General features: G+C 37.3%; 1 long non-coding RNA gene across 1 annotated transcript in view; it reads left to right on the top strand.

Annotated features, from left to right (window-relative positions):
• The first annotated feature begins 2,999 nt into the window (after positions 1-2,999).
• LOC309666699 overlaps positions 3,000-25,949 on the top strand; it is a 396,329-nt gene continuing 373,379 nt past the window's right edge. The window contains exon 1 of the long non-coding RNA XR_014267255.1: positions 3,000-5,700. This is a non-coding gene — a long non-coding RNA (uncharacterized lncRNA). The remainder of the gene's footprint in view (positions 5,701-25,949) is intronic.

The following is a 25,949-nucleotide window of genomic DNA, read 5'->3' as shown; positions in this document are numbered from 1 at the left end:
TTGACTATCAACTCCAATCTATAGACTGGTCATGACCTTTCATCTGAACAGAAGAACTGAAGTTCATATATCATGGGGAGAAATTAATTATTTGTGAGCATATCACATTTGATGTTTTTCCTTGAAATTTATTATGATTTTTATTATTTTAATACAATTTCTATTCATTGTCACATAGGGTAGACTGATTCACTATCAGGAACACTATTGTCTATATACTAATACTGCAGACTTTAAATAAGCATGGGACATTTTCATACTTAAAATTCTGCTTTTGCTATTCTTGTCTTCAAAGCTATTATCATTTCTGAAATAAATTACCCACTGTAAATGGATACCAGGATGGTATATCGTCTTTTCTCATACATATATTCCAGTAGCTGAAGGAAGATGAAAGGTAAGTATGGCCCCCTCATCATAACAATGTAGACCATCAGATTTTCTTTGCCAAAAATGCAACTCTAATATTTTATCTAGCAGGATTGTTATTTTCTTCAAGAGACACACTTTTAACGGCAGTCATATCTTTCATTAGAGTGGAGGCAATGCTGTTCTGATTGTGCCCAATTGAGTCCAACAGGAATTGACAGGATGCAGGAAAACAGTCTTACAACATTATTGTTTAGCATTTGCTGATGATACAGTTTGCCCAGCACACTGTGCAGTGTAAAATTTTTCCATCAAGACTTCTTAATGCTTTCTCTAAAATCAGCACAAAAGGTGCTTTAAAGGTCAAATGAATAGAACAGATTTTTTTCATAATTACAAACATATATAGAACTCTCTCGAGGACTCCTGTTTGAACTACTTTTAATTGTTCTTCTCCCAAACTTGTAGTGATTTATTTTATATTTGTCCTCTGTAGTCACATAAGTAATCACTACAACTCTCCAGTAATTAGAACCTGAAAGAAAAGCTTAGTATGCCATACATTTTATTATGTTTAGGTACTCAGGGTAGATGCCAGGAAAGGTAAAGTATCCATGATGAACACAGTGGCGATGTGGGTTACCCACTGTTTTCCTGTTTGCATGGCTACCGCTCATCTTACAGCAGCAAGTTCTCAGCTGCCGCCTGTGTTAGCAAAAACTAGAGGGAATACATGTAATAGGCCAACCTTGTCAATAAACAATCAAAAAGACAGCAAATAACAAAATTCCTTCATGTCGGATATCAACTCTCAATCTGATTATTCTAAGATTATAAAAGTCATGATTTAACAATTACTCCAGCTTGTTATTATTATTCCAGCTTATGTTAAATTTGTTTTTAATTGACAGTGATAAACCTTCCCATAAAATCTGAACATGTGTTCTTTGTTAATTGCCTACCATATTTATATTAAAAACAACATTAATTTGTTTAATCAGCCATAAAAATGTAAAGAAATTACTATAAAATCAAAATAACAAAATTTTGTATTTAAAAAAAAGTAAACTGAGTTAAACTCCAAGAGTTAACATTTTGACTGGCAGATCATTGACAAAAGAACTAAGTAGAAAACCCCCATTTGCAATTCTTGTACCCACTCCCTCCAATTTAGGCTCTTACTTACTAAATGTATTCTGGCAGCTCCACAAGAGGAATTTTCTGCTACAATTAGATCAGTCTCCTCCCTGCCCCACCTGCCAAGGTTTCTCTTCTATCCACTTAAACACTACTCATAATTAGGAGCTTACTTCAGCTTCATTTATTACTTAAAATGTTACTAATATTTGCAGTCTTAATGATTTTTACCCTCTAGTACCATCATAGTGTGCCATTCATTTTGCATTCAATTATGTACTGTTGTCTCTTCTTATGTGATTGCTTGATATTTTTATATTTCATGTCTCCAGTGAAAAAATGATCTCTTAATTGGCAGAGTTTTGATTTGTTCATCTTTGATTTATTAATAAAACTTAGGCATGGTCTTACCGACCTTAGAAAAAAATCAATTCTGCATTTGAGTTTATACATCAACTGTGTTCCTAGAAATACACCAACTCTTCTCTCCTACACTGAGTGTGATTCTAAGGCAGAGGCTTGTGGTTGACAGGGAGCCCACATGCTGCCCGGGGCTTGGCTGCCTACTCTTCTGGGACGATGGGTTGGCTCCAGCTTCCATGTTAGGACAGGATTACCCCTCTGTCCATGGGCCTTTCTACTGGTAAAGTAACTGTTTGCATTCAGTGAGCCAGAGTCAGATTGTCTAACAATTATGGGCAGCTCCACAAAGAGAAGCTAAAAGCTTTTCATTTAATATTGAAAATACCCATGAAATTGAGTTGTTTTCTGGCTAATTCTAAACTAAAAGTATTATTCTAGTTGACCTTTTCTTTCAGTGTGCATACTCTTAAGAAGCATGAGAAGAGATATATTTTCCTTTATGTTCTTCTGTGGAAAACATTTTTTTCTACATATGTCATGATTCTTCTGAAAGACTGTTCTCAGCTAAAACTTCAGACCTTTCCACTGGAGAGATGGTTTTCTAAATATATTTTTTGCATTTGTGATTGAGATTAAATATCAGTGATATAGTTAATATCCCACATTAACAATTGTGGTTCCAATTAAATTATATTTAGGACCTGTGAAACAATACTCAATATTAAAATAATTGACATTAGATTATTAAATAATAAGATCACTCATTAAGTTTAATCAAGAACAGTATATTCAATTATTATCTTTATATATGAGCAATTAAGCCACTGTTAGCAATACTTCCTTGAGATGAAATATCTACTATATATTTTTTTTTAATTGAAGTATAGTTGGCTTTTGCGGGCTTCCCTGGTGGCGCAGTGGTTGAGAATCTGCCTTCTAATGCAGGCAACACGGGTTTGAGCCCTGGTCTGGAAAGATCCCACATGCCACGGAGCAACTAGGCCCGTGAGCCACAACTACTGAGCCTGCGCGTCTGGAGCCTGTGCTCCACAACAAGAGAGGCTGCGATAGTGAGAGGCCCATGCACCGCGATGAAGAGTGGCCCCTGCTTGCCACAACTAGAGAAGCCCTCGCACCAAAACGAAGACTCAACACAGCCAAAAATAAATAAATTAATTAATTAAAAAAAAAACCCATATGATGAAATAAAATATAGAAAAAAAAAAGAATGTATATAGTTGGCTTTTGCATCTCTTTGTCTGCAGGAAGAACATGGCAGATTGGCTCACATAACTGCCCAGCTTTTTGCAGCATGCTGATTGCATGCATGGCAAAAGACGTTGTTTTGATAGATTCCTTACCCAGTGAAGAATCTACAGCTGTTTTTCAGATGGCAGAGTAGAAGGAGATGAGCTTATCTGTTCTTACAAAAACATCAAAATCACAGCTAACTGCTGAACAGCCATCAGCAAAAGACAAATGCTGGAACCTACCAAAAAAGATACCATACATCCAAAGACAAAGGAGAAGCTACAACGAGATGGTAGGAGGGGCACAATCACAATAAAATCAAATCCCATACCTGCTAGGTGGGTGACCCACAAACTGGAAAATAGTTATACCACAGAAGTTCTCCTACAGAAGTAAAAGTCCTGAGCCCCTCATCAGGCTTCCCAGCCTGGGAGTCTGGCAAAGGGAAGAGAATACGGTTTTGAAGCCCAGCAGCATTTGATTGCAGGGATTTCACAGGACAGGGGGAAACAAAAACTCCACACTTGGAGGGCACACACAAGGTCTAGTACACACAAAGACCCAGGGAAAAAAGCAGTGACCTCAAAAGAGACTGGGCTAGACCTACCTGCTAGTATTGGAGGGTCTCCTGTGGAGGTCGCGGCAGCTGTGGCCCACTGTGGGGATAAAGATGCTGGCAGCAGCAGTGCTGGTGAGTGCTCATTGGCATGAGCCCTTTAGGAGGCTGCCATTTCCTTTCCAAGACCTAGCTCCACCCAACAGCTAGTGGGCTCCAGTACTGGGACGTCTCATGTCAAACAACCAACAAGGCAGGAACACAGGCCCACTCACCAGCAGACAGGCTGCTTAAATTCTTCCTGAGCACTGCCCTGCCCACCAGAGGAACAAGACCCAGCTCTAGCAACAAGTGTGCAGGAATACAATCGTTCCACCAGGAAGCCTGTACAAGCCTCTTAGACAACCTCATCCACCAGGGGACAGACAGCAGATGCAAGAAGAACTACAATCCTGCAGCTTGTGGAAAAGAAACTGCAATCACAGAAAGTTAGACAGAATGAGATGGCAGAGGAATATGTCCCAGATGAAGGAACAAGATAAAACCCCAGAAGAACAGCTAAGTGAAGTGGAGATAGGCAATCTACTGGAAAACGAATTCAGAGTAATGATAGTGAAGATGATCCAAGATCTTGGAAAAATAATAAAGGCACAGATTGAGAAGATACAAGAAATGTTTAACAAAGACCTAGAAGAACTAAAGGACAAACAAACGGAAATGAACAATGCAGTATCAGAAATAAAAATACACTAGAAGGAATCAATAGCAGAAGAACAGATATATGAGCTGGAAGAATGGTGGAAATCACTGCCGTGGAACAGAATAAGGAAAAAAGAATGAAAAGAAATGAAGACAGTCAAAGAGAATTCTGAGACAACGTTAAATATATCAACATTCACATTATAGGGGTCTCAGAAGGAGAAGAGAGAGAGAAAGGACCTGAGAAAATATTTGAAGGGATAATAGCTGAAAACTTCTTGAACATGGGAAAGGAAGCAGTCACCCAAGTCCAGGAAGCACAGAGAGTACTAGGCAGGATAAACCCAAGGAGGAACACACTGAGACACATAGTAAAGAAACTGACAAAATTTAAAGGCAAAGAAAACTATTAAAAGCAACAAGGGAAAAGCAACAGATAATATACAAGGGAACTCCTTTAAGGTTATCAGCTGATTTCTCAGCAGAAATCCTACAGGCCAGAAGGAAGTGGCACAATATATTTAAAGTGATGAAAGGGATGAACCTACAACCAAGAAAACTCTACCCAGTAAGACTCTCATTCATATTCAATGGAGAAATCAAAAGCTTTACAGACAAGCAAAAGCTAAGAGAATTCAGCCCCACCAGATCAGCTTTGCAACAAATGATAAAGGAATTTCTCTAAGCAGAAAAGTAAAGGCCAATATTAGAAACAAGAAAATTAAGAATGGAAAAGCTCACCTGTAAAGGAAAACGTAAAGTAAAATTAGGAAATCATCCACACACAAATATGATATCAAAACCAGCAATTGTGAAAAGAAGAGAGCACAAATGCAGGATATTAGAAGTACATTTGAAATTAAAAGACCAGCAATGTAAAATAATTTTATTTATATATATACTGCTGTATCAAAACCTCATGGTAACTGCAACCTGAAAATCTACAACAGATACACACACAAAAAAGAAAAAGGAATCCAAACACAACACTAAATTTAGTCATCAAATCACAAGAGAAGAGAACAAAAGAGGAAGGGAAGAAAAAAGACCTCCAAAAACAAATACAAAACAATTCAGAAAATGGCAATAGGAACATACATTTTGATAATTACCTTAAATGGAAATGGATTAAATGCTCCAACCAAAACACATAGAGTGACTGAATTGATCCAAAAACAAGACCCATATATATGCTGTCTACAAGAGACCCATTTCAGACCTAGGGAAACATACAGACTGAAAGTGAGGAGATGGAAAAAGATATTCCATACTAATGAAAATCAAAAGAAAACTGGAGTAGCAATACTCATATCAGACAAAATAGAGTTTAAAATAAAGACTGTTACAAGAGACAAAGAGTGACATAATGATCAAGGTATCAATGCAAGAAGATATAACAACTGTAAATATATATGCACCCAACAAAGGAGCACCCCAATATATAAGGCAAATACTAAGAGCTATAAAAGGAGAAATAGACAGTAACACAATAATTTTGAAACTCTTCCAAAAAAATTGCAGAGGAAAGAATACTCCCAAACTCATTCTATGAGGCCATCATCACCCTAATACTAAAACCAGACAAAGATACCACAAAAAAAGAAAAATACAAGCCAATATCACCAATGAACATAGACACAAAAATCCTCAACAAAATACTAGAAATCCAAATCCAACAATACATTAAAAGGGTCATACACCATGATCAAGTGGAATTTACCCCAGGGATGCAAGTAGTTTTCAATATGCACAAATCAATCAGTGTGATACACCGCATCAACAAACTGAAGAATAAAAACCTCATGAATATCTCAACAGATACAGAAGAAGCTTTTGACAAAATTCAACATCGATTTATGATAAAAACTCTCCTGAAAGTGAGCAGAGAGGGAACATACCTCAACAAAATAAAGGCCATTTATGACAAACCTACAGCTAACATCATATTCAATGGTGAAAAGCTGAAAGCATTTCCTCAAAGTTCAGGAACAAGACAAGGATGTCCACTCTCACCACTTTTAGTTAACATAGTTTTGAGAGTCTTAGCCATGACAAGCAAAGAAGAAAAAGAGATAAAAGGAATTCAAGTTGGAAAAGAAGAAATAAAACTGTCACTGTTTGCAGATGTCATGATTGTATACATAGAAAATCCTAAAGATACTACTGGAAAACTACTAGAGCTCATCAATGAATTCGGTAAATTTGCAGGATACAAAATTAATACACAGAAATCGGTTGCATTTCTATACACTAACAATGAAAGATCAGAAAGAGAAATTAAAGAAACAATCTCATTTACCATCACATCTAAAAGAATAAATTACCTATGAATAAACCTACCTAAGGAGACAAAAGACCTGCACTCCAAAAACTATAAGATGCTGATGAAAAAAATTGAAGATGACACAAACAGAAGGAAAGAGATACCATGTTCTAGGATTGGAAAAATCAATATTGTGAAAATGAGTATACTACCCAAGGCAATCTACAGATTCAATGCAAACCTATAAAATTACCAACGGTGTTTTTCACAGAATTAGAAAAAAAAAAAATTGAATTTGTATGGAGACACAAAAAATCCCAAATAGCCAAAGCAATCTTGAGAAAGAAAAACAAAGCCAGTGGTATCAGCTTCCCTGACTTCAGACTATACTACAAAGCTACAGTCATCAAAACAGTGTAGTATTGGCACAAAAACAGAAATATAGATCAATAGAACAGGACAGAAAGTCCAGAGATAAACCCACGCACATATGGTCACCTTATCTTTGATAAAGGAGGCAAGAATATACAATGGAGAAAAGACAGCCCTTCAATAAGTGGTGCTGAAAAACTGGAAAGCTACATGTAAAATAATGAAATTGGAACACTCCCTAACACCATACACAAAAATAAACTCAAAATGGATTAAAGATCTAAATGTAAGTGTGTACACTGTAAAACTCTTAGAGGAAAACATAGGCAGAACACTCTTTGACATAAATCACAGCAAGATCTTTTTTGACCCACCTCCTAGAGTAATGAAAATAAGGACAAAAATAAACAAATGGGACCTAAATAAACTTAAAACCTTTTTCACAGCAAAGGAAACCATAACCAAAACAAAAAGACAACCCTCAGAATGGGAGAAAATATTTGCAAATGAAGTAACTGACAAGGGATTAATCTCCAAAATATAAAAACAGCTCATGCAGCTCAATATCAAAAAAACAAACAACTCAATCCAAAAATGGGCAGAAGACCTAAATAGACATTTCTCCAAAGAAGACATACAGATGGCCAAAATACACATGAAAAGATACTCAACATTGCTAATTATTAGAGAATTGCAGATCAAAACTACAATGAGATATCACCTCACAGCAGTCAGAATGGTCATTATCACAAAGTATAGAAACAATAAACACTGGAGAGGGTGTGGAGAAAAGGGAACCCTCCTACTCTGTTGGTGGGAATGTAAATTGATAGAACCACTATGGAGAACAGTATGGAAGTTCCTTATAAAACTAAAAATAGAGCTATCACATGATCCATCAATCACACTCTTGAGCATATATACTGAGAAAAACATGGTTTGAAAGGACACATGCACCCCAATATTCATTGCAGTACTGTTTACAGTAGCTAAGACATGGAAGCAATCTAAATGTCCATTGACAGATGAATACATAAAAAAGATGTGGTACATATATGCAATGGAATATTAGCCATTAAAAAGAACGACATAGGGGGACAGAGAGAAGATGGAGGAAGAGTAAGACGTGGAGATCACCTTCCTTCCCACAGATACATTAGAAATATATCTACACGTGGAACTGCTCCTACAGAACACCCACTGGATGCTGGCAGAAGACGTCAGACCTCCCAAAAGGCAAGAAACACCCCACGTACTTGGGTACGGCAAAAAAAAAAGAAATAACAGAGACAAAAGAATAGGGACGGGACCTGCACCAGTGGGAGGGAGCCATGAAGGAGGAAAGGTTTCCACGCACTAGGAAGCCTCTTTGCCAGCAGAGACTGTGGGTGGCAGAGGGGGGAAGCTTCGGAGCCACGGAGGAGAGCACAGCCACAAGGGTGTGGAGGGCAAAGCGGAGAGACTCCCGCACAGAGGCTCGGCGCCGAGCAGCACTCAGCAGCCCGAGAGGCTTGTCTGCTCACCCGCCAGGGTGGTGGGGCTGGGAGCTGAGGCTCGGGCTTCGGTCGGATTGCAGGGAGAGGACTGGGGTTGGCGGCGTGAACACAGCCTGAAGGGGTTAGTGCACCACAGCTAGCCAGGAGGGAGTCCGGGAAAAAGTCTGCAGCTGCCGAAGAGGCAAGAGACTTTTTCTTGCCTCTTTGTTTTGCGGCACGCAAGGAGAGGGGATTCAGAGTGCCACCTAAATGAACTCCAGAGACGGGCGCGAGCCGCGGCGATCAGTGTGGGCCCCAGAGACGGGCGTGAGACACTAAGGCTGCTGCTGCGGCCACCAAAAAGTCTGTGTGTGAGCACAGGTCACTCTCCACACCGCCCCTCCTGGGAGCCGGTGCAGCCCGCCACTGCCAGGGTCCCGTGATCCAGGGACAACTTTCCCGGGAGAACGCACGACGCGCTTCAGGCTGCAGCAACGTCACGCCGGCCTCTGCTGCTGCAGGCTCGCCCACCTCCTCCGTACCGTGCCCTCCCCCCATCCTGAGTGAACCAGAGGCCCCGAAGCAGCTGCTCCTTTAACCCCTTTCTGGCTGAGCGGAGAAAAGACGCCCTCAGGCGACCTACACGCAGAGGCGGGTCCAAATCCAAAGCTGAACCCCGGGAGCTGTGCGAACAAAGAAGAGAAAGGGAAATCTCTCCCAGCAGCCTCAGAATCAGCAGATTAAAACTCCACAAACAACTTGATGTGCCTGCATCTGTTGAATACCTGAATAGACAACGAATCATCCCAAACTCAGGAGGTGGACTTTGGGTGCAGGATATATTAATTTCTCCCCTTTTCCTATTTTTGAGTGTATATGTATATGATTCTGGGTGAGATTTTGTCTGTATAGCTTTACTTTATAATAGCTTTAGTTTACGTCACTATATTATATCCTCTTTCTTTCTTTCTTTCTATTTTTTCTCCCTTTTACTCTGAGCCGTGTGGATGAAAGGCTCTTGGTGCTCCAGCCAGGCATCAGGGCCGTGCCTCTGAGGTGGGAGAGCCAACTTCAGGACACTGGTCCACAAGAGACCTCCCAGCTCTACGTAATACCAAACGGCAAAAATCTCTCAGAGATCTCCATCTCAACATCAAGACCCAGCTTCACTCAACGACCAGCAAGCTACAGCGCTGGACAGCCTATGCCAAACAACAAGCAAGACAGGATCACAGCCCCATCCATTAGCAGACAAGCTGCCTAAAATCATAAAAAGGCCACAGACACCCCAAAATACACCACCAGACGTGGACATGCGCACCAGAAAGGCAAGATCCAGCTTCATCCACCAGAACACAGGCACTAGTTCCCTCCACCAGGAAGCCTACACAACCCACTGAACCAACCTTAGCCACTGGGGACAGATACCAAAAACAACGGGACCTACGAACCTGCAGCCTGTGAAAAGGAGACCCCAAACACAGTAAGATAAGCAAAACGAGAAGACAGAAAAACACACAGCAGATGAAGGAGCAGGGTCAAAACACACCAGACCTAACAAATGAAGAGGAAATAGGTAGCCTACCTGAAAAAGAATTCAGAATAATGATAGTAAGGATGATCCAAAATCTTGGAAATAGAATAGACAAAATGCAAGAAACATTTAACAAGGACATAGAAGAATTAAAGAGGAACCAAGCAACGATGAAAAACACAATAAATGAAATTAAAAATTCTCTAGATGGGATCAATAGCAGAATAACTGAGGCAGAAGAAAGGATAAGTGACCTTGAAGATAAAATGGTGGAAATAACTACTGCAGAGCAGGATAAAGAAAAAGGAATGAAAAGAACTGATGACAGTCTCAGAGACCTCTGGGACAACATTAAATGCACAAACATTCGAATTATAGGGGTCCCAGAAGAAGAAGAGAAAAAGAAAGGGACTGAGAAAATATTTGAAGAGATTATAGTTGAAAACTTCCCTAATATGGGAAAGGAAATAGTTAATCAAGTCCTGGAAGCACAGAGAGTCCCATACAGGATAAACCCAAGGAGAAACACGCCAAGACACATATTAATCAAACTGTCAAAAATTAAATATAAAGAAAATATATTAAAAGCAGCAAGGGAAAAACAACAAATAACACACAAGGGAATCCCCATAAGGATAACATCTGAGCTTTCAGCCAAAACTCTGCAAGCCAGAAGGGAGTGGCAGGATATACTTAACGTGATGAAGGAGAAAAACCTACAGCCAAGATTACTCAACCCAGCAAGGATCTCATTCAGATGTGATGGAGAAATTAAAATCTTTAGAGACAAGCAAAAGCTGAGAGAGTTCAGCACCACCAAACCAGCTTTACAACAAATGCTAAAGGAACTTCTCTAGGCAAGAAACACAAGAGAAGGAAAACACCTACAATAACAAACCCAAAACATTTAAGAAAATGGGAATAGGAACATACATATCGATAATTACCTTAAATGTAAATGAATTAAATGCTCCCACGAAAAGACACAGACTGGCTAAATGGATACAAAAACAAGACCCATATATATGCTGTCTACAAGAAACCCACTTCAGACCTAGAGACACATACAGACTGAAAGTGAGGGGATGGAAAAAGATATTCCATGCAAATGGAAATCAAAAGAAAGATGGTGTAGCAATTCTCATATCAGACAAAATAGACTTTAAAATAAAGACTATTAAAAGAAACAAAGAAGGACACTATATAATGATCAAGGGATCAATCCAAGAGGAAGGTTAACAATTGTAAATATTTATGCACCCAACATAGGAGCACCTCAATACATAAGGCAAATACTAACAGCCATAAAAGGGGAAATCGACAGCAACACAATCATAGTAGGGGACTTTAACACCACACTTTCACCAATGGACAGGTCATCCAAAATGAAAATAAATAAGGAAACACAAGCTTTAAAAGTTACATTAAAATAGATGGACTTAATTGATATTTACAGGACATTCCACCCAATAACAACAGAATACACATTTTTCTCAATTGCTCATGGAACATTCTCCAGGATAGATCATATCTTGGGTCACAAATCAAGCCTTGGTAAATTTAAGAAAATTGAAATCGTATCAAGTATCTTTTCCGACCACAATGCTATGAGACTAGATATCAATTACAGGAAAAGATCTGTAAAAAATATAAACACATGGAGGCTACACAATACACTACTTAATAACGAAGTGATCACTGAAGAAATCAAAGGGGAAATCAAAAAATACCTAGAAACAAATGACAATGGAGACACGACGACCCAAAACTTATGGGACACAGAAAAAACAGTGCTAAGAGGGAAGTTTATAGCAATACAAGCCTACTTCAAGAAACAGGAAACATCTCGAATAAACAACCTAACCTTGCACTTAAAGCAATTAGAGAAAGAAGAACAAAAATACCCCAAAGCTAGCAGAAGGAAAGAAATCATAAAGATCAGGTCAGAAATAAAGGAAAAAGAAATGAAGGAAACAATAGCAAAAATCAATGAAACTAAAAGCTGGTTCTTTGAGAAGACAAACAAAATTGATAAACCATTAGCCAGACTCATCAAGAGAAAAAGGGAGAAGACTCAAATCAATAGAATTAGAAATGAAAAAGGAGAAGTAACCACTGACACTGCAGAAATACAAAGGATCATGAGAGATTACTACAAGCAACTCTTTGCCAATAAAATGGACAACCTGGAAGAAATGGACAGATTCTTAGAAATGCACAACCTGCCGAGACTGAACCGGGAAGAAATAGAAAATATGAACAGACCAATCACAAGCACTGAAATTGAAACTGTGATTAAAAACCTTCCAACAAACAAAAGCCCAGGACCAGATGGCTTCACAGGCGAATTCTATCAAACATTTAGAGAAGAGCTAACACCTATCCTTCTCAAACTCTTCCAAAATATTGCAGAGGGAGGAACACTCCCAAACTCATTCTACGAGGCCACCATCACCTTGATACCAAAACCAGACAAAGATGTCACAAATAAAGAAAACTAAAGGCCAATATCGCTGATGAACATAGATGAAAAAATCCTCAACAAAATACTAGCAAACAGAATCCAACAGCACATTAAAAGGTCATACATCATGATAAAGTGGGGTTTATCCCAGGAATGCAAGGATTCTTCAATATACGCAAATCAATCAACGTGATACACCATAATAACAAATTGAAGGAGAAAAACCATATGATCTTCTCAATAGATGCAGAGAAAGCTTTTGATAAAATTCAACACCCATTTATGATAAAAGCCCTGCAGAAAGTAGGCATAGAGGGAACTTTCCTCAACATAATAAAGGCCATATGTGACAAACCCACAGCCAACATTGTCCTCAATGGTGAAAAACTGAAACCATTTCCACTAAGGTCAGGAACAAGACAAGGTTGCCCACTCTCACCACTATTATTCAACATAGTTTTGGAAGTGTTAGCCACAGCAATCAGAGAAGACAAAGAAATAAAAGGAATCCAAATCGGAAAAGAAGAAGTAAAGCTGTCACTGTTTGCAGATGACATGATACTATACATAGAGAATCCTAAACATGCTACCAGAAAACTCCTAGAGCTAATCAATGAATTTGGTAAAGTAGCAGGAAACAAAATTAATGCACAGAAATCTCTTGCATTTCTATACACGAATGACGAAAAATCTAAAAGTGAAATTAAGAAAACACTCCTGTTTACCATTGCAACAAAAAGAATAAAATATCTAGGAATAAACCTACCTAAGGAGACAAAAGACCTGTATGCAGAAAATTATAAGACACTGATGAAAGAAATTAAAGATGATACAAATAGATGGAGAGATATACCATGTTCTTGGATTGGAAGAATAAACATTGTGAAAGTGACTCTACTACCCAAAGCAATCTACAGATTCAATGCAATCCCTATCAAACTACCACTGGCATTTTTCACAGAACTAGAACAAAAATTTTCACAATTTGTATGGAAACACAAAAGACCCCAAAAACCAAAGCAATCTTGAGAATGAAAAATGGAGCTGGGGGAATCAGGCTCCCTGACTTCAGACTATATTACAAAGCTAGAGTAATCAAGACAGTTTGGTACTGGCACAAAAACAGAAATATAGATCAATGGAACCGGATAGAAAGCCCAGAGATAAACCCACGCACATATGGTCACCTTATCTTTGATAAAGGAGGCAAGCACATACAGTGGAGAATATACACCCTCTTCAATAAGTGGTGCTGGGAAAATTGGACAGATACATGTAAACATATGAAATTAGAACACTCCTTGACACCATGCACAAAAATAATCTCAAAATGGATTAAAGACCTAAGTGTAAGGCCAGACACTATCAAACTCTTAGAGGAAAACATAGGCAGAACACTCTATGACATACATCACAGCAAGATTCTTTTTGACCCAGCTCCTAGAGAAATGGAAATAAGAACACAAATAAACAAATGGGACGTAATGAAACTTAAAAGCTTTTGCACAGCAAAGGAAACCATAAACAAGACCAAAAGACAACCCTCAGAATGGGAGAAAATATTTGCAAATGAAGCAACTGACAGAGGATTAATATCCAAGATTTACAAGCAGCCCATGCAGCTCAATAACAAAAAAAACGAACAACCCAATCCAAAAATGGGCAGAAGACCTAAATAGACATTTCTCCAAAGAAGATATACAGATTGCCAACAGACAGATGAAAGAATGCTCAACATCATTAATCATTAGAGCAATGCAAATCAAAACTACAATGAGATATCATCTCACACCGGTCAGAATGGCCATCATCAACAAATCTAGAAACAATAAATGCTGGAGAGGGTGTGGAGGAAAGGGAACACTCTTGCACTGTTGGTGGGAATGTAAATTGATACAGCCACTATGGAGAACAGTATGGAGGTTCCTTAAAAAACTACAAATAGAACTACCATACGACCCAGCAATCCCACTACTGGGCATATACCCTGAGAAAACCATAGTTCAAAAAGAGTCATGTACCAAAATGTTCATTGCAGCTCTATTTACAATAGCCAGGACATGGAAACAACCTAAATGTCCATCGACAGATGAATGGATAAAGAAGATGTGGCACATATATACAATGGAATATTACTCAGCCATAAAAAGAAATGAAATGGAGGTATTTGTAATGAGGTGGATTGAGTTAGAGTCTGTCATACAGAGTGAAGTAAGTCAGAAAGAGAAAAACAAATACAGTATGCTAACACATATATATGGAATCTAATAAAAAAAAAAGAAGAACCTAGTGGCAAGACGGGAATAAAGACACAGACCTACTAGAGAATGGACTTGAGGATATGGGGAGGGGGAAGGGTGAGATGTGTCAGGGTGAGAGAGTGTCATGGACATATATACACTACCAAATGTAAAATAGATAGCTAGTGGGAAGCAGCAGCATAGCACAAGGAGATCAGCTCTGTGCTTTGTGACCACCTAGAGGGATGGGATGGGGAGGGTGGGAGGGAGGGAGATGCAAGAAGGAAGAGATATGGGAACATATGTATATGTATAACTGATTCACTTTGTTATAAAGCAGAAACTAACACACCATTGTAAAGCAATTATACTTCAATAAAGATGTTTAAAAAAAAAAAAGACGGCATAATGCCATTTGCAGCCACATGGATGGACATGGAGATTATTGTACTAAGTGAAGTAAATCAGACAGGCAAAGACAAATATCATATATTGCTTACATGTAGAATGTAAAAAAATAATGCTAATGAACTTATTTACAAAACCGAAATAGACTCACAGCCTTAGAGAATGAACTTATGATTACTGGGGGAAAGGTTGGGGGAGGGATAGAGTGGGAATTCGGGATTGACCCGTACACTCTGCGATATATAAAACACATAAGAAATATGGACCTACTGTATAGCACAGGGAACTCTGCTCAATATTCTGTAATTACCAAAATGGGAAAAGAATTTGAAAAAGAATAGAGACATGTATATGTATAACTGAATCACTTTGCTGTACATCTGAAAGTAACACAATATTGTTAATCCACTATGCTCCAATATAAAATGAAAATTAAAAATAAGTAAATAAATAAAATAATTGAAGTATAGTTAATTTACAATGTTGTCTTAGTTTCAAGTGAAATATCTACTTTTAACAAAAGAACACTAAGAAGACGTAATTTGATTAATTTAGCACACATTTACACCTTATATTATTTGGGGAAATTACAAAAATAAAACATTTAAAAATATGATATTCATAATTTCTGAATACTCATAAAATACATCTTTGAAATTTTATTTTTCTTAATAATCAAAAAAATAAGCCAGCAGATTCATTATGAAATACAATTTATTAGTTTTAAAGAGGGTTTTTATAGTGGGACTTTAATTTTTACCATGGGACATCCCAAGAGAATGTTGGTTTATATTGTGACTGCCTCCAAAACTTTTCAGGAAAACACCAGAAGTGGAAGCGACAAGGGAAGTCTCCTTATTCAGAGAAGTAAGAGAGGATCAAAAAATCACATGGAAATGTACAAAGTGATTTGTTGATGAAATGGTTCCCGGAGAACCTGGATTCACCTCTTTTCATTCCTGAATCTATAATTCTTGCCTTTGGGTTACTGAGGTATTGGGAGTTACTACAGGGTTTATACTGCAAGTTTATAGTCCTTTTTTGGGGCTTGTCAGCATATCACACTTTCAAAAAGTGATGTAATTCTCATCTCATTATGAGAATTAAGGGAGTGAATCCATAGTCAGTTTAGTCAGAGAATTAAGTTCCATAATACTCAACACATAGGCGGGCATTTTCAGTTCAATCTAGTTGCATTTACCCACTACTTGTAAAGCCTATTTGCCTTAGAAATGTCACTGGGGTTTCTAGATTATTCTGCTGTATCACATATCTTTGGGGTTGGGTGGAGAAGATGAGGCATCATAGCCACCTGACACATATATTCTTGTTTGCTCACTTGAATTTCATTTTAGAAATGCCTAAACTACCTGTTCCCTGCTGTCCTTGCCTAAATTGCTTAATATATACATAAATGTATATTACATATATGCACACTTTTAAGAGGAAAGAGCAAAAGCATGGATTTTGGAGTCAGGAAGAATTCCTTTTGACTACCAGCTTCACCATTCATTATCTAGGAGATATTTACTCTTTATTTGTAAAGCAGGTATTTTTCATCCTATTATGTGTCAGACAAGACAGTCCATGCTGGGATACAAGATTGACAGAACAGCATTTGTGCCCCTGTTTTGTATTTCAAATCTCAAGAGAGACGGTGACATACATCAAACATCAAAATGCTTAAAGGGGTTAGGGACTGATTTAATCTGAGATATCAAGGAATGAGGAAGTGAGATTTGAGACAGAATCCAAAAAAATCAATAGGAATCAGTAGATGGGCAGAATTAGGAAAGAGTGTGTTAGACATATGCAAAGCTCCTAGGAACAGAGGTTGAGAGTCAGGTGCATTGAAGGAAAGCCTGGGGGAGGGGGGGCTTGAGCACAGTTATGCCCTGTGTGGGAATCTGGGTGGGGGAATGGGATTAGAGAGCGAAGCAAGAGTACTTAACTTTTATGATGTTCAATTTTCATATCCATAAAATAAAATGTGTAACCTATGTTAGTGCTAAAAAATGTGTATCTTAATCAAGTCATCCCAGGATTGTCAAACAGGAGGCTTGAGCAATTAGGACAAACTTATATGCCCTATGAATGCTATTTTTTTTGTTTGTTTGTTTGGTTGGTTTTGTTTGATGTCTTAGTCTTCTAGAGCTGCCATAATAAAGTACCACAGACTGGGTGGTTTAAACAACAGACATTTATCTTCTTATAGTTCTGGGGGCTGTAAATTCAAGGTCAAGGTGCCAGTATGTTTGATTTATCCCAAAACTCTGTCCTTAGTTTGTTTTGACTGCTTTCTCCCTGTGTCCTCACATGGCCTTTTCTCTGTGCACATGAAGTTCTGATGTCTCTTCCTCTTCTAGTAAGGGCATCAGTCGTATTGGATTAGGGCTCCATCCATATAAGCTCATTTAACCTTAATTACCTCTTTAAAGACTCAGTCTCCAGATCTGTTACATTGGAAGGTACTGGGGATTAGGATTTCAACATAGGAATTTTTGGGGGATACAATTCAGTCCATAACATTTGGTCTGTTGTTAAATTTTAAGTCTATACTCTCCGGGCTAGAAAATCTTTTGAAACTCATTTTTTTCTCAGGATGTATTTTTCACTATAGCTCTCTTGCCATATTTCCCCTCCTATTTTATGCTATGTATGCAGTTGTGATTCCTGTCTTCAAAGTGTCAGCATTCTGGTTGCTCTGAACTTATTCTTCAATGCTGGGTCATAAAATAGATAATTCCATAATCATATTTGTATATCATGTATACAAAAGAATATTTGTTTTTGTAGACTAAAGTTAAACTATACATTGTAGTGAAAACAAATTACATATTTATGAAATATAGATTCAGTGCACTAAGAAGAACACTGATAGGATAAGAGAATAATAAAACAATGGACCAGATATTACAGTAGAAGTGACATTATTATAAACAAAGAGAAAACTATTGAGACAAAGCAAAAACTGTTTAAATGACAATCAACTGAGAAAAACAGTATTCGATGAACTATGAAAAACATGCTATTCAATGGACGTCTACTGAAATGCAGATATCTAGCTCACCCAGTCATTTAATACCACCATACATTCTGGGTGAAACTTATTAATCCTCTCCTTATTTACCCATATTAATATTATTCTTAAGTTTCCTATATTGCATTGTCTTGTTTACCGTAAATATTATTATCCCCATTAATATCTGAGAAAACCAAGCTTCAGAGGTTTGACCAGAACAAAAGCTTGTCCAAAGCTATTGCTAATAGCTCTAGAGCTGGGATTTCTTGATCCTTGCCTCCAAAACCCTGCTACTTTCTTTGACGTCCTGTGATATGCAAGGGGAGAAATAGAGGGGCAGACCATCACGTAAGATGTAGTGGGGGTGAACCTCAGCGACGTGTACACGTGCCCAAGAAACTGTGGTTATGGGGAGTTACAAGAGGTTCATGGAAATCAAAGGAAAATATATTTGAGAACTGCTGATCAATGTTCACCTATTTCAGAAACACAAGCTGTGCGTGTGCACGTGTGGACATACACACACACACAACAATAAAGTTTCATGAGCAATTGGGTTTCATCATCCATCACTTGAAGTCACCCAAGGGCTGCTCTGGGAGGACTTGTCTAGGCAAACCTAGTATAGCATTAAATCCATCAACATTGTGACATGTATACTTATAGAGTCTCAAATTGCAGCACCTTCAGACTCAGAAATCACTCTTTTGACTATTTTTTCAGATAACTTGAAGATGGACAATAAAATTGAAATGAAAATTGATGTTTTGAGCCATAAAATTTTAGCTTTCAGTTTTATTGGTTGCATACAGCCAAACTCACAAACTCTGGTTCATTCTTAAAATGTTCTTTAGAGTGAAATTGACTCTTAGAGAAAGGCTCCATCAATTATCATGGGAGATAATACTATTTAGAATAGCTAAATGGAGGTGCTGGGATATCCCCATGTACTTAGTGCTGATGAGAAAAGTATGGCTTTTAATGCCTCACCTGAGATGTTAAGCCAGATTCAGTGCTACAAAAATGTAAATTGTTTTCTGGAGATTTCTTTTACATGTTGTTTTTAAAGATTAGATGAAAACAATTTCAAATATAACTGTATGCTATTACATTAACATATATATAATATGTGTACACACACACCCCACACGTAATTTTTTTAAAAGCAATACATAACAGACTTTTATCAGAAACTGCCTTTGAAATATGATTTCTATTCTATTCATTTAGATTAGAAAACATTTTATGGATAGGAGGATAGAGAATAAATAGCAAGTTAATCAAAATATTTTCTCATTATTATGTGTTTGAAACAGAATGCTTTCGGTCACGACCTGTAGGACCTAACATAGATGTGATTGTGACTGCTCTGTAAGAGAAAAAAAAAGAAGAAAGTCACAACTATGTGGCTTAGTCTCCCTTATATATAAACCTAGCTACCTTGGAAGTGAGAGAGGATCCTTAAAAACAATTTAAAGAACCACTCTGTGGCTAAATATCTTTAGATAGGCCAATGAATATGTTTCCATAACTTTTATAAGCTGAATATTTAAAGGAGGGATGGTTCTCTGTATGTTTGGGGGTGTAAGATTCCAAGACTTAAGCCAAGCTTGAATGTAGTGATAATGTGAATTCCAAGATAAGGTGTTCTTCTAATACTGAGTTTGTCCCTTCCAGAAAGCCCCATGTAGCATGTATTCATTCCTCTGTAAACAGAATATATAACACAAGAAATAAACCTCTGTGCTATCTGTGGCATACAGAGAATTGGGAATTCTGAAACGTTAGTTGACTCACCCTTGGGAACACAGTGCAGAGGGTTTCTCTTTTCCTTTTTCCTTCCAGAAAAGACTTAGAAGTTTAATGTATCAAAATACAGAACCAACTCTACCTGGAAGCAGATTGTGAGAGTTTGGGCAAACAATAGGATCTTGGAAGGAGGTGGTCGCCGATAGACCATGCCACCAGTTATCAGGCTTTGGTTGAACAAACTTCACCAATTCCATATTTTGACAATTGAGATATAAAAAATATTCTTGTTGCTATTTGTGGCTTTGTTGGCTTGCTATAGGAGGAAGAAAACAAAATGAAGTCTTAATAAAGGTAGGAGATACATGGTCTTTGTTGAGGGCGGCTGACAACTGGCCTCTATAGTAGTTTTGTGTTGATGGGTGTATAACATCTTAAGTTCATTTATGAACATTTTTATGAATCCAAATTTTTTTAAAGAACACATACTATGCAAGTACTCTTGGTGAGGGTTTACTTTGGAGACAAAGGGAGGAAAAAGAAATTTATATGTTTGGGGGAGAGCTTACAATTTAGATAGCCTGTTATTTAAAAAATCCAGCACTTGTCTTTGCAGAGTAACTAGTTATTCCTATCAGTAGAGAGAACCACAAATGAATCACTCGAGACAGTTATAATTTCTCAAACCAGGTCATTCATAAACTCTTCAGTGTGTTAACTCAAATAAAAGAGAATTCAGTTTAACAACCTGGCAGGACCCATGAGTCTGTGAACTGACATAACATTCTGGGGTCCTGGATCACCTTTTCTCTTTGTTTCCCAAAATCATTTTCTATGTTCTGGAGCATTCTCTAATGGCTGGTGGAAAGTAAACTGTAAAAAAAAAAAAAAAAACTGATGCATTGTATTTTCTTTCCATGGGATGAGAATGAATTCTCAGAAATGCATCTGAGATTGAATGTGATTTGTACTATACCTAGTTCCAAGGCTTTACTAATTGGAAATGCGTCTCATTGTTATCTTTCTGCTATTGGAATTTCCATGTCCAATGAGCCTTTTATTTCATCTGAAGCAAGAGCTGCAGTGGTCTCTGAGGGGAAGAGAAGGCTAATCATCACTGCCATTGTAAGACAATTTTAGTGGATTTAAAGGAAAACTAATTTTTGTATTACCTGTTTCCAAATGCCATGATCTTTCTTTTACAGTAATATAGTGTTATTCAAACCTAAAAACCCAAATCCTTGTGTTTGTGTGTGCATGCTCATATAATTTTTACAAAACATGAAAAATTCTGTCTTTGTCTTTTAGAATGATGTGAGAAATAAAAAACATTAAATCTTGCCAGCATATGAGCTAGACTGAAATCTGATGTGTGTATATTGGTCCTTCCTCTTTGTCTGTGTATGCCCAGCTACTATGGAAATAAGCTTTCTGTGCACTGGTCAGGGACATTTTATTTCCTCAGATAAAATCTATAATTTTATGTTAAGTAAAAAACATTAGATTTTTAGACAGTCAAAATTTTCAGTTAGGTAATAATTTTTTATTTTAACCTTGGTTTAACTACCAGCATAAAAACTAATCCACTTTAAGGAAAATGTGCACTGTTTTAAGTTTTTAGAAGTTAAAAACTAATGCTTCTACACATTAGTGCATTTAGTGGGGATAAACAGGAGGGAAAATATTTTTAAATATTTCCAAAAAAGCATTTTAGAAAAAATTGATAACACAATAACGGTATTATCAAAGGTAACACTGATATAATAAAGTTTAATTTTGAGAAAATTCAGGTAATATGATAAATGTAAATACTTGTCTCACACCTCTTCTCCTTCAAATTTTTATTTTAAAGACCACTGGATTATCTAAGTAGGATAATAAAAGTAGCTTGACAATGGAATTCGTAGTTAATGTCCACCAAACCATAACTAGATGAAATGTTAATAAAGCAGAAGAATTCAAATTTAATCTCCAGGGTCAAAACACAAAATCCTCCCCCCACCTCCAAATACTATGGAGGTAGTGTCAGCAGAATAGTGAGATCCAATTGTTTCCAATGACACCGCAAGATGCAGGGATTTTTTACTTTTACTTTTCCAAGAGTATTGTACCTGCTACTAACTACCTTTTCCCCACTTCAGTTGTTTTCTCTCTGGTATAGTATTCCCAGCTCCATATAATCATGCTTTCATATCTTAAGTCTTTAAACAGAGAAAAAAATCTTCCTTCACCATTCTCTCCACTCCATACATTTCTTCAGTTGGAGACTTCCCTTTATAGCGAACTTCCCTTTATAGCAAACTTCCCCAAGAATTGTTATATTAACTGTTTCTAACTGTTTCTTGCCCTTCTGTCCTTACCGACTCCATCGGTTTTTATCGCACTTCCTGTCTTCCCTCTGTGCTAACAACCAAATGGCTATATTTCATCCCCATCTTACTGACAGCTGCAGCACATGTGTTACATGACACCTGTCCTGGAGACACGATCTTCACTTTCTGGGCTTGTTTTCCTCTTGTTTAGGTTTCTACCACACTAACACCTCATTACCTCTCTCCTTTCCAGTTCCTCCTCACTGTCTTGACCTGTAAATATTAGACAGCTTTTAAACCATAGCTGTTTAGCTGAAATTCTCTTCCACCTGTGAGGACTCAGCATCAGTCTTATCATCTTGAAATACAGCTAAACTGAGAATCCGGCTGTGCATGATGCTGAGGGATGTTCTTTGTGCTAGCAGGCACATCAGCCACATACTTTGTCCCATGGGAACCTTTTTCTTGTTGAGTTAATGCAGATCTCTAGCACAGAAAATAAGTTTTTGACTGTGAGTACCAAGTACAGTGGCTCTCATCCTGTTGCTCAGGACTGCTGTTTTTGCTCTTTGTGCTTCTTGTTATTTAACTTTTCTCCTTTGGTCTGGTTTTGGAGTCCTCTCCACCCAACCACCCCCATGAAAGAAATTACAAATTAAAGAAAGAGCAAGTCCTGTGCTGCTTCCACATAACTCCCATTCTCTCCTCTCTACCAAAACAGAGTGCTACTTCTCTTTGATTACAAATGGAAATATATGGGCCAACATAAACTTCCTTCTGCAAGAAGGAGAGGACAACAAAAATGAAAACACTTATGATACGTATACAGAGCATAGGTTAGATTTCTTTTTTTTAATTGGAGAGATAAATTGGGAACTAGTGTTTGAAGATGCAAAAATGAATTTATTAAAAAATGAGGGAAAGTAATTGTGAAAATATTCTCAATAGAATTAACAAAACATTCCATTTATAAAACTTGATCGAATAGTCAGTGAAAGGAAACACTTTGAGATTAGAAGGACCAGAGGAAGAGGGCATCATATAGTTAATAAATAAAAACGCTAATGAAAATCTTTACCTAGAAGAAGTACATCTACAAAGCTATCCATTGAGAACCTGTTAACAAAGAGTAAAGTATGAATCAGCAGATATAAATTAAAAGTAAGAAAATTATGGCTGGAAAGGGTTATTGATGAGAGTTGAACTCTGAAAAATATGCAGACGTTTCTAAATACTTGTGTCAAATATAGTTAAAATTCAATAAAAATGGTTCTATTGAAAGAAATAGTCTATGTTGTAAAATCAATAAATGGTTGTCAGTCTAGTATTTATCAAATAATGGAAAAGCTAGTGGAATCGGATGCGATGCTGAACTCTGAATCTTGTCTAAAAAGAAACTGAAAAGTCATAGTTCTGTTTGTAAGTACAGCAGCATTTTGATAATCAGTTTCAAATTTTATAAAAACATGAATGTGACTCTCCACAGAATTAAAAATAGGTGGTTTATCTTCAAAGTCAGTAAAAGTGATTACAATAAAGTGTAATATACCACCATAGAGAAGGAAAGGAAAATGTTAAAAGTCCACAAAACATAGAATTATAGTAACAAGAAGAACACAAATTATTGAAATAAATTTGAAGTCTTTCAAATACTTAAAAATTGGAGAATTATCAATAAAAGACATATGTAACACCCAGTGACTCAGATGTGAGTAGACAAAGTAAGATCAGGCAAATGAAAACTAAAAATTAGGTTAGGGACTACCATTCAATAACAATAAAAATTGAAAGCACAAAATGAGACTATTTAGGTCATGTACTTATAAAAGTCACAAAGCAGTTTAAATATATAAAATAATGAATGTGTAAAGTAAACTCTGTTAGGAATTCAAGGGGAAATGGCTTGAAATCCAAATGTAGTCTGGGACTTTAGTACTTCACTACTAAATTATGAAACAAGTTGAGAAAAGAAATAAAAACACAGAAGATTTGAAAAAATGTGATCAACAAAATGCAACTAAAAGATATGTGTCAAAAAATTCCCTATATAGGGAGTATATCTGATTTTCTAATATCCATAGACTATTTTATATTTATTTTTATATTTTGCAACCAAGAATATTTCAGTAATTCTTTCTAAAAACTACACAATAGGTATCACTATTTGACAATACAATAGATCTAGCATAAATGAGAATTTTTAAAGAAAAAATGTAAATAGCATAGTTAAAGCAATTGTTTTCAAATAAATTATAAAGAATGAGAGCTTAGGAGATTTAGGCTGAGGGAACATAGAAAGGTATTTGCCAATATTTACTCATCTGTAGCCACCTAATTCTGTTGGATGAACGCAGGTGTTGGTGAAAGATGTGTCATGGGGTGAATAAAAGAGAGAGAAGGCATGGGAGAAGCTGGGTTTGGTGGTGTTGATGGTGAAGCTGATGTTCAAAAGTGGCAGAAGTTGGTGTCTAGTAAGAGCCTTCTTTCATTTTTTTCTCTCTTACTTGAAGAATCTCACATATTTCAGCTGTTCAGCATGTGCTATATTCTCTTGGCAGCAATTAACATAGTCCCTACCTCACAATTGAATAGTATTGCAAAACTAAATTAGTATTAGTCGTTCTGGTTAAAACTGGAAGATCAGCTTTATGTGATGATCTTCTATCACTTCTCCTTAACAAGACTCCACTTTTCCTTTACTCCAATAAAACAACGTATAACATCACAAAGATATAAAATGAAGCAGATATATCAGTGGATGGGAAAGTTCAGTAGTGTTTTGGAGAGAAAGCAGAGGGAGGCTTGCCAGCCAATTTAGCAGAGTTGATGACACTTCACCCTAAAGTTCCCATGGAGGAGGTCTACTCCGCAGAGCTCCAGGAGGGACAGGATACAATACAGACTGCACTAAATGAATACAGGGGTAAAACCAGGGGCGGTGGAGTGAACGGGCGGCTCCCCTTCCCCACCTGGTGCAGCCCTGTGTGCCCACGTACCCATCAGGGAGGTTGGATGTTGATCCTGTTGGGGCTGAGGCTCCGATTCTCAGACTCAGCCCCAAGCTCTCTGCACCCTGGTGATGCCTGTCCCTCCTTCTTGGGCTTGCATGTGGCGATGGCTCCCAGACATCAACAGACTATTTTTGGCTCCCTTATCCCTGCCAAACGCCTATAAATAGTCTCTCCGTTGAACTCTCTTCAGTTAAACTCTTTGAATTTAAACACATCTGTCTCCTGCTGGGACCCTGACTGATACATCATAGAATAGGAGAAACTTTCAAAAACTGTAATTAAATAATAACTTCAGGCAGAAAAGAGAAGATTGCTCTCCTCATAAAACAACAACAGTATCAGGGAAAAAAATAAGAGCAGTTAGATGAGAAATAAGAAAGAGGTCTTGAAGTGTTAAAATACAAAGTAAATATCCCAAATGTTAGGACAGAAGATAAAGAGATGGAAAGTCAGTGAAGGAATAGAAGAGACTAAGAGAGCAGGACTGAAATGTCTGCCACGGAGGGTCCAGCATGTGAATGATGTGAGAAAAATGCCATCTTTGTGAAGTTTCCGAAGACCAGTGGTCAAGAGAAGATCCTAAACGCTTCCCCCAAATGAAGGTATGTTATGAAAAAAGGAAAATAATCAGAAAAATGAAACATAAGAAAAAGGTATTGAACATGAAAAAAAAACTATATCTAAGATTTTTAAAGTCAATATAAGTACTGAAATGCAAAGCACA

This window comes from Balaenoptera physalus (genome assembly GCF_965194825.1).
Source record: "Balaenoptera physalus genome assembly, chromosome: 9".
Taxonomy (NCBI): domain Eukaryota; kingdom Metazoa; phylum Chordata; class Mammalia; order Artiodactyla; family Balaenopteridae; genus Balaenoptera; species Balaenoptera physalus.
Note: the sequence above shows the minus strand (reverse complement) of the source record. Positions and strands in the feature narration are given on the sequence as shown.